The sequence below is a fragment of the Acartia tonsa genome, chromosome 6, assembly GCF_053477335.1.
Source record: "Acartia tonsa isolate MP-2025a chromosome 6, ASM5347733v1, whole genome shotgun sequence".
Classification (NCBI taxonomy): Eukaryota; Metazoa; Arthropoda; class Copepoda; order Calanoida; family Acartiidae; genus Acartia; species Acartia tonsa.
The window spans coordinates 5,516,905-5,525,332 of record NC_137265.1 but is presented as its reverse complement, the minus strand read 5'-3'; the positions used below and the strand labels follow the sequence as shown (position 1 = coordinate 5,525,332).

General features: G+C 32.8%; 1 long non-coding RNA gene across 1 annotated transcript; it reads left to right on the top strand.

Annotated features, from left to right (window-relative positions):
• Positions 1-626: 626 nt before the first annotated feature.
• LOC145321658 (uncharacterized) lies at positions 627-2,220 on the top strand. The gene is made up of 3 exons (XR_013880362.1): positions 627-670; positions 1,443-1,583; positions 2,005-2,220. It is a non-coding gene; the product is annotated as an uncharacterized LOC145321658 (long non-coding RNA).
• Positions 2,221-8,428: the final 6,208 nt, after the last annotated feature.

Below are 8,428 nucleotides of genomic sequence, written 5' to 3'. Positions count from 1 at the left end.
TTTATCCTCAGGGTTGAGGTGGTGCTGATAACTTGGTGGTTGAAGGGGAAGGTTCCGGTGCTTAAGATGGGAGAGGGAGGGGTAACACCCCTCCCCTCCATTTGCAGGACAACTGAGAGATGAAATCAATACCGTTATCTGACATATTTTCAGGTGGCTTTACAATTGTAGAATAACAGGATTTAGCTGGGTGCGTAGCATCACTATAATGTCTTGGTTTCTGCATGGTCCAGAGTTGCCGCATACCACAAATAAACAGTTTAAAAATCAAATTATCAAGCTAATCACCAGAAAAGAATCCAAACAAGAGAAATTTTTGCCAGTCTTAAACCAACCACGATCGAGTGAAGGTGAGATAGTGATTTTTTTATAATCAGTTTAAATATTACTATATGCATGAATTTTGGCAAATTACATATATGTTTTTAGAGAATTTGTTGTAAAACTCTAAATTAATTCATTTTTTCTCTAAAGTCAAGCTTGATTAAATTAGGCACAAATCTACAGAGTTTTTTCTCCCAGCCGTTAATATAAAGAAACAGGACCATTGAAATTAAGTGCAGTATACTAAAAAATTCATGTATTGTGATTTATTGACAATTCTGTCTAATTAGTGAATTTAATTTAGTTTAGACTCGCTGTAAGAGACCTAAGAATATTGAAACAAGAGGTAAAATCTTATTTATATCTATTTACACTTATAAAGTAGCTACGCCCCTTAATTCACTCATAGAGTAGCTACCCCTTAATTCACTAATAGAGTACCTACGTTCTTAATTCACTTATAGAGTAGCTACGGTATTAAACAAGCTGTAGAGTAGCTGTGCTATAAACCCCTTATAGAGTTACTACGCTCCTTAAACGTCTAACAATAGGCTGCGCCCCTAAGGAAGCCTTGAAATAACCAAATATTAATTTTTTTCCAATCTAGATTTGTTTGTAGAAGGTCGATCCTTATTTAAACTATTTATAGAGTGGCTGCGACCCCAAAGAAGGCCTAAAATAACTGAATATTAATCTATTCTAATCTAGATTTATTTGTAGAAGGCCGTTCCTTATTTAAACTATTTATAGAGTGGCTGCGCCCCCAAAGAAGGCCTAAAATAACTGAATATTAATCTATTCTAATCTAGTTTTGTTTGTAGAAGGCCGGGCTTCATTTGAACTATTTATAGAGTGGCTGCGCCCCCAAAGAAGACTTAAAATAACTATATTATTTTTTTTAAATCTAGAATTGTCTGTAGAGAGCCGGACCTTGTTTTATTGAGTAGCTGCGCCCTAAGGAAAGACTTAAGAGGCCAAGCATTAATCTTCTTTTTTATTAAGATATATCTATATGAGAGGCGGACTAGATATCTAGATATCTGTTGAGTAGCTGCGCTCTCAAATACAGGCCTAAAAAGAAAAGTATCTAATGAAATTAATAGTTTTTTATTATCTAGAAATTCGTTGATGATGCACTGTTGTATGGCTTAGGCGGACCTGTTCATTAGACTTCTGGGACAAGACAAGAAGCCTTATATTGGTCCACCCCAACAGAGCTGTCCCTGCAGTGTGCACTGTTTTACTCTACTTATTCTTAGGTAAGAAAAGGTAGCTATAGATACTGATAGAGTAAAGGGGAGCTTCCATGAATAGGGTTTCATCAGTTTAGGTATCTAAATAAACCCGAAGCTATACCTATACCTAAGACAGCCAGTACCTAATTACCCATACAGGGATGTAATGAATAGATAACCCTAACCTAAATAAGAGGTTCCTAGATGGGTTTGTGTTAAAAAAATCGTCCTAACTTACCTATACATTAAACTCTATAATTCGTTGATAACAACTACAGCTTATGTTACATTAGAGTAATCATTTAAAAGAGTAAACCTTACCCTAAAGGGTCAAGCCAATGAAAGGTATTTAAAGGATTAAACCAGCTTATTTAATTGTACCAATAAGCCTTCCAGATTTGTCCGGCTATTGGTTTCTCTGACTTATAATAGTTTATTGTTTCAGTATTCAACACAGTTGATGCAACCGTAGAGAGACACTGCTTACATGTAAATTAATTCATATCCAGAGTCCTACAAACAATTAATACCTATAATTTTAACCACCATTTTATCTACATGTATTATTTATTTGTTACCTATATAATTATGTGCTATTATAAATAAATTGTCGTTTTTAATTTATTGTTAATTACTGGTGGAGAATATAAGATCCATACGTAGCTATGTAGCAGGGGGTATATCAGGGAGGTGTGTATACCCTTGTAAGGAAGTGTGTAAGGGGGTGCATACACCTTAAGCTTCAAGTTTTTTTGCGCAGATAAAAATATAATCAGACACGTAAAAAAGACAGACACAAATAATAACTGATTATGATATTAAGGATTTGTAAACGATTTCTCCAAATTGCTGGACAGACACCCTTGGGGACAGATAGAAAAAAATAAACAGACTGACAAAAACAAGGACAGACACAAATAATCCCTCAATATGATATCAAGGATGTCCTAAAAAATACCTGAATTAAGAATGTCCTAATTTGTAAACCTGGAACATATTAGTAATCCTCTTCAGACAAAGGCATCGAACCAAAGTTCTCAGGGGTGGACAGATAAATATATACCAATCCTGTGTAAGTTGTCCTAAAACTAGATCTATAGTATAGATGTATATACAGACAACTACCTCCCTTCATATTTCAAAGACCTCTTTCGTCTGCTTCTAAATCATTTTCTGCTACTTGGCTGTGTTAATATAAGCGACACCATTGGCTGATTTCAATGACCCAATAGAAAGGTTGCACAAGGTGCTGGAGATGGAAAAATAAATTTATTTAACCCTTTCTCCCTCTAGTGTTTTACTCTAATGTCCTAAAACCGGAGGTCCTACAGAAAACTTCATTTAAAAGCTCATCTTATCTTTTCTAGTTTTTATTTGAATATAACTTATTACAAGGATGCTCAACCCCTAAACAAAACCATAAAAGGACCAATAGTAAGCCTACCCAAAAGCAAACTACAAATTCCAACGGTTACTGAAAAGTTAGAAGTTCAGTGATTACTCTGTTTTGTACAAAAAAAAACTAGCGGTTTTGCCCCTAGCCTCTAGGGGCTATGCCCCAAAGGGTATAATTACATCTTTTATTACCTGAAGAGCCCCCACTCCACCACTATTTTAAATAATTAAAAATAAATTGGTGGGGGGATTTTTTTTTTTTTTTTTTGGGGGGGGGGGGTGTCCAACCCCCCAAGAAAATAGCCTAAAACCACCACAGGACCAATAGGTATATTCCCTGAAGAGTAGAATTCGGTCGGTTCAATGGTTACCGAAATCTTAAAGGACAGATGGACAGACAGACGGACAGACAGAGGGATGGACAGACATCATTCTACTTTGTATTATAGATAAGTAATTGAGAAATCTAGATCAAGAATATTGACATTCAATTGGGTCTTTTAAATATAAAATCAACCAAAATCTTCAGTAATATTAACACAGCTAAATCGCTACAAAAGAGGAGACAGCAATTTGCTAGCAGATGAAAAAGGTCACCAACAGGGGGATCCAGGTAGTTGTCTGGTTATACATCTAAACTATAAATTTATTACTTATCCGTTAATCCCAGAACTAATATATAAGATTACTTGTATATATCATAATACATCTTTATTCAGGATTTAGGTATCAAGCTCACACATACTTACACTTATTCAACATAGATTAATATGAATACTAGTAGTGTAGCTACTCTATAATATATATATATTTAGTATTTAGGTATCATACTCACACATACTTACACTTATTCAACATAGATTAATATGAATACTAGTAGTGTAGCTACTCTATAATATGCATATTTAGTATTTAGGTATTATACATACACATACTTACACTTATTCAACATAGATTAATATGAATACTAGTACTGTAGCTACTCTATAATATATATATTTAGTATTTAGGTATCATACCCACACATACTTACACTTATTCAACATAGATTAATATGAATACTAGTACTGTAGCTACTCTATAATATATATATTTAGTATTTAGGTATTATACATACACATACTTACACTTATTCAACATAGATTAATATGAATACTAGTACTGTAGCTACTCTATAATATATATATTTAGTATTTAGGTATCATACTCACACACACTTACACTTATTCAACATAGATTAATATGAATACTAGTACTGTAGCTACTCTATAATATATATATATTTAGTATTTAGGTATTATACCCACACATACTTACACTTATTCAACATAGATTAATATGAATACTAGTAGTGTAGCTACTCTATAATATATATATATTTAGTATTTAGGTATCATACTCACACACACTTACACTTATTCAACATAGATTAATATGAATACTGGTAGTGTAGCTACTCTATAATATACATATTTAGTATTTAGGTATCATACACATACTTACACTTATTCAACATAGATTAATATGAATACTGGTAGTGTAGCTACTCTATAATATACATATTTAGTATTTAGGTATCATACACATACATACTTACACTTATTCAACATAGATTAATATGAATACTAGTACTGTAGCTACTCTATAATATATATATATTTAGTATTTAGGTATCATACTCACACATACTTACACTTATTCAACATAGATTAATATGAATACTAGTACTGTAGCTACTCTATAATATATATATTTAGTATTTAGGTATTTATAATCAGTGCTATCCGTTACAGACGGATGAAGAAAAGATCTGACCCTAGTTTTGTAAAGCTTTGCTTTAAAAACATTGTTCTTTTCATACTTCTTTTGCTTTCAATTCCTACTGGGAAAAGTAATTTTACATAGAATAGAGTTCATCCAAAATGAGATAAAGTGGTAAATGGGTGTGGATTCAAAACTGCAAATAAACTAGAGTTTTAGTGAATTTTAATGAAACCTGGTAAGGAAATCCAAGGCTTATTGAGGGGGGTAAAATAAAGGGTTTAAAATTTAAGGGGGTTGATCTAATGTATTTTTAAAATTAATTTGGGGTAAAATGAGGGATTTCAATTTAATGGTATTTTGTAAAAAGGATGTATCAAGAAATGATATTATGATGTATGCTTTGCTTCTTTGCTTAACTGATTGAACTCCATTGGTTCTTGTTACTTAGAACGAAAGTAGGTTGAATATAAAAAGAATTTTAGATTGCGAAAATTAATATTACTCAAAGTATAATACATTGCAAAAGTTTTCTTTAATTTAAAATTGAATAACAAAAATAAAATACATATCTGTGAATAATGGATGCTCTTTTTGTAGTTGGCTAAATTAACGACCACACCCCTTTCCCCTCCTCCTGGGTGAACGAAATGGCCAATAAATGACAGAGGAAATCGACTGACGATAATTTTTCCGATATCAACATTTTAATGTCTTTGTATACTAACTTTGATTTTCTTAGTTTGAAGTGCTGAAGTGGTGACCTGAAAATATGAATTCTCATTCCAAAGAATTTTTATATTTTACTGTTACAGTTTTTTTCAAATTGTTTCTCCATTATTAGATTTTTTAAAGTTAGAAACCAAAGGAAGCATGCAAGAACTATACTGTACTAACTGCTGAAAGACTGTCACAAGTAGACAAGTTGTGGCAGTCTTTCAGCAGTTAGAGCGGCGTATTTCTTGCAGGCTTCCTTTAGATTAGGAGACACAAAAAATACTGTAAGATATGTAGTAAAACAACTTTCATTGCATAAACTTTTTCTTAAAATCATCATTGTACGGTACAGTAAACATGTTCAATTCAATTTCAAATGTCTTTTAAGGGTACAAAGCATTATCTGGATTTTATTTTAACACTAAGTTCATAATCAAGAAGAAGTAGGAATCATTTTTGTTATTTACGTTAAGACTGATATTCCAACCAATAACCCCACCAATAATTTTCATATTCACTAGTCTCAATGTCAATCTATAAGTATAATTTGTTTCATATAATGACACTTCCTATAAATTTTTCCTTTTTGCCCAATGCCATAATCCTTCGGGTCTTTAAACTAACCCACCCTAACCATACTTATTTACTACGTATATTTGCGATTACTTTTATTTAATGAAATCTTCCAATTTTTAACATGTACAAAACGGCCTGTGGCATTGCATCAAGATCCATGACAGATCTATATAGGAAATAAACGTCTATAATCGAGCTCGAATCTTCCAAGCTTATGGTGTATAAAACTCATAGTGCTCCAATAATCCCTATTAAATTCTTATTGACCAGAACGTTAAGACCCATTATTCTACTTTTAGCATCATAAATTCAGTTTTTTAATTCATGTTGCTATTTGAAGTATTTGATTTCTATTCATAAAACAGAAAACTTAAATTTATAATATAGTAAATCTAAGAAAACTTAGTTTTAAAATGAAATGATTTCTGCGACACTCCCGTAATGTGGTCAGATATTAAACTAAACATTTCAACCCTTTGAGGATGATAAATTGAAATGAAGAATATTAGGATTTCAATCTTTAAAATAAGATAAAAAAAATGGAGCAAAACGTTAAATCGTGTATTGTTACATTGGGTGTAAATATAAAACTAATAATTACTGATTAAATATATATTAAACAGATATTCTAACGTAAAATGAAAAGAGAGAAGAGAGAGAAAAAGAGAAGGAGCAAGAGAGATAGAAAGAGATAGGGGGGAGACCGAGAGCGAACGGGGGAATGAGAGAGAGAGAGACAGGTTGGGGGAGGGGGGAGTGAGAGAAAGAAAGAGAGAGAGAGGAGACGGGGGGGGGGTGTACATAATGAATCATAGGCATTGTAATTTTATTACAAGCTGAATTTGAAGAGATGATAAAATGAACATTTAACAGTTAGGGAGTTGAATCCATTTTTATAGAAGCAGAAATATAATCTATGATTATGGTTTGAACCCTCTAAAACTGTAATCTACCTTTCCACTTTCCCCTCTCTTGGTGAAGATATCTTCAACGCTGATACGATTTTTGAAATGTAAGATTCTACTTTCCCCTCTCTTGGTGAAGATATCTTCAACGCCGATACGATTTTTGAAATGTAAGATTCTACTTTCCCCTCTCTTGGTGAAGATATCTTCAACGCCGATACGATTTTTGAAATTTAAGATTCCACTTTTGCCTCTCTTGGTGAAGATATCTTTAACAAGAGAGACAAAAGTGGAATCTTATATTTCAAAAATCGTATCGGCGTTGAAGATATCTTTACCAAGAGAGGGGAAAGTGGAAGGGTAGATTACAGTTTTAGAGGGTCCAAACCATAATCATAGATTATATTTCTGCTTCTATAAAAATGGATTCAACTCCCTAACTGTTTAATTGAAGAATAAGAGAATAAAATTTGTAAGGCAAAGAGCGATAGTATTTAAAAAGAGTAATTATCTCTGATAATTAATAACATTAACAAGGATGACAAAATCCGTAAAAGAGAAACATTAATCAATTCTACTAAAGAACATTTAGATTTCAGCAAAAATTTAAGTAAATATGTCATTTAATAGCTTAAATAAAAGTTATTTTATTTGGACATACTAACGTCATGGTGATAGGGCTATCAGAACTATTTGTTAGGGACGTACGGATGGACAGATCAACCCCCACTGTAGAAAAGTTTGGCTTTTAACAAGAAATAGATCATTAACATTATACAATCCTTTTACCCCATTTCCTTCCCTTTTACTGGATGAATTAACTGACCAATAAATGAGGTCCATACAGTCAAGCTATAAAGGGAATATTAACACAATTTTCAGCCATTGAATAGCAAATGAGAAAATTACTTTTTCCTCTAATCCTAGCCAACAGACGAACGGACGGACATTTTGAATTATAAATAAGCAATAAGCAATTATAATAACAAATGTCTATTATAATCTTGATTAAAAATTTACGCCATCTAATTTTTAAAGCAGCTGAGAAAACAAATATTTTAGAGTGAATTATAGAGTAAGAAGGATAATTTCAATTCCAAAATTTTTTTCCTCAGGGAAGGAGGTAACATATGACTGTAAATTATGTTAACCAAAGTTTAGTAACCACTTTGACTAAAAAACTTAATCAGTGTTCGTCAGTTCTAAACAAGAAGATCCCTGAGTTTAAAAATCATCAACAAGGATGATAATATCCATAAGTAGCAAAAATCCTAATCGTAAAAGTAAAAATGTGGTAGGCGGCATCATACGGACAAGCCTTTCATAGAGTTGCTATGCTTCGGCTTATCAAATCACAACCCAGCGCTAATCCTAGTTTATCACCATTCCACCCGGCCCCTTCAGGGCCTTGCCAACACCTCACAAGCAGCGGTCAAATTGGACATCTCTGATAGTGGGAGGGGCGCGGCCCCTCTACAACCCCAAGCCTCAGTCACCTGTCTTGCCGGGAGATGT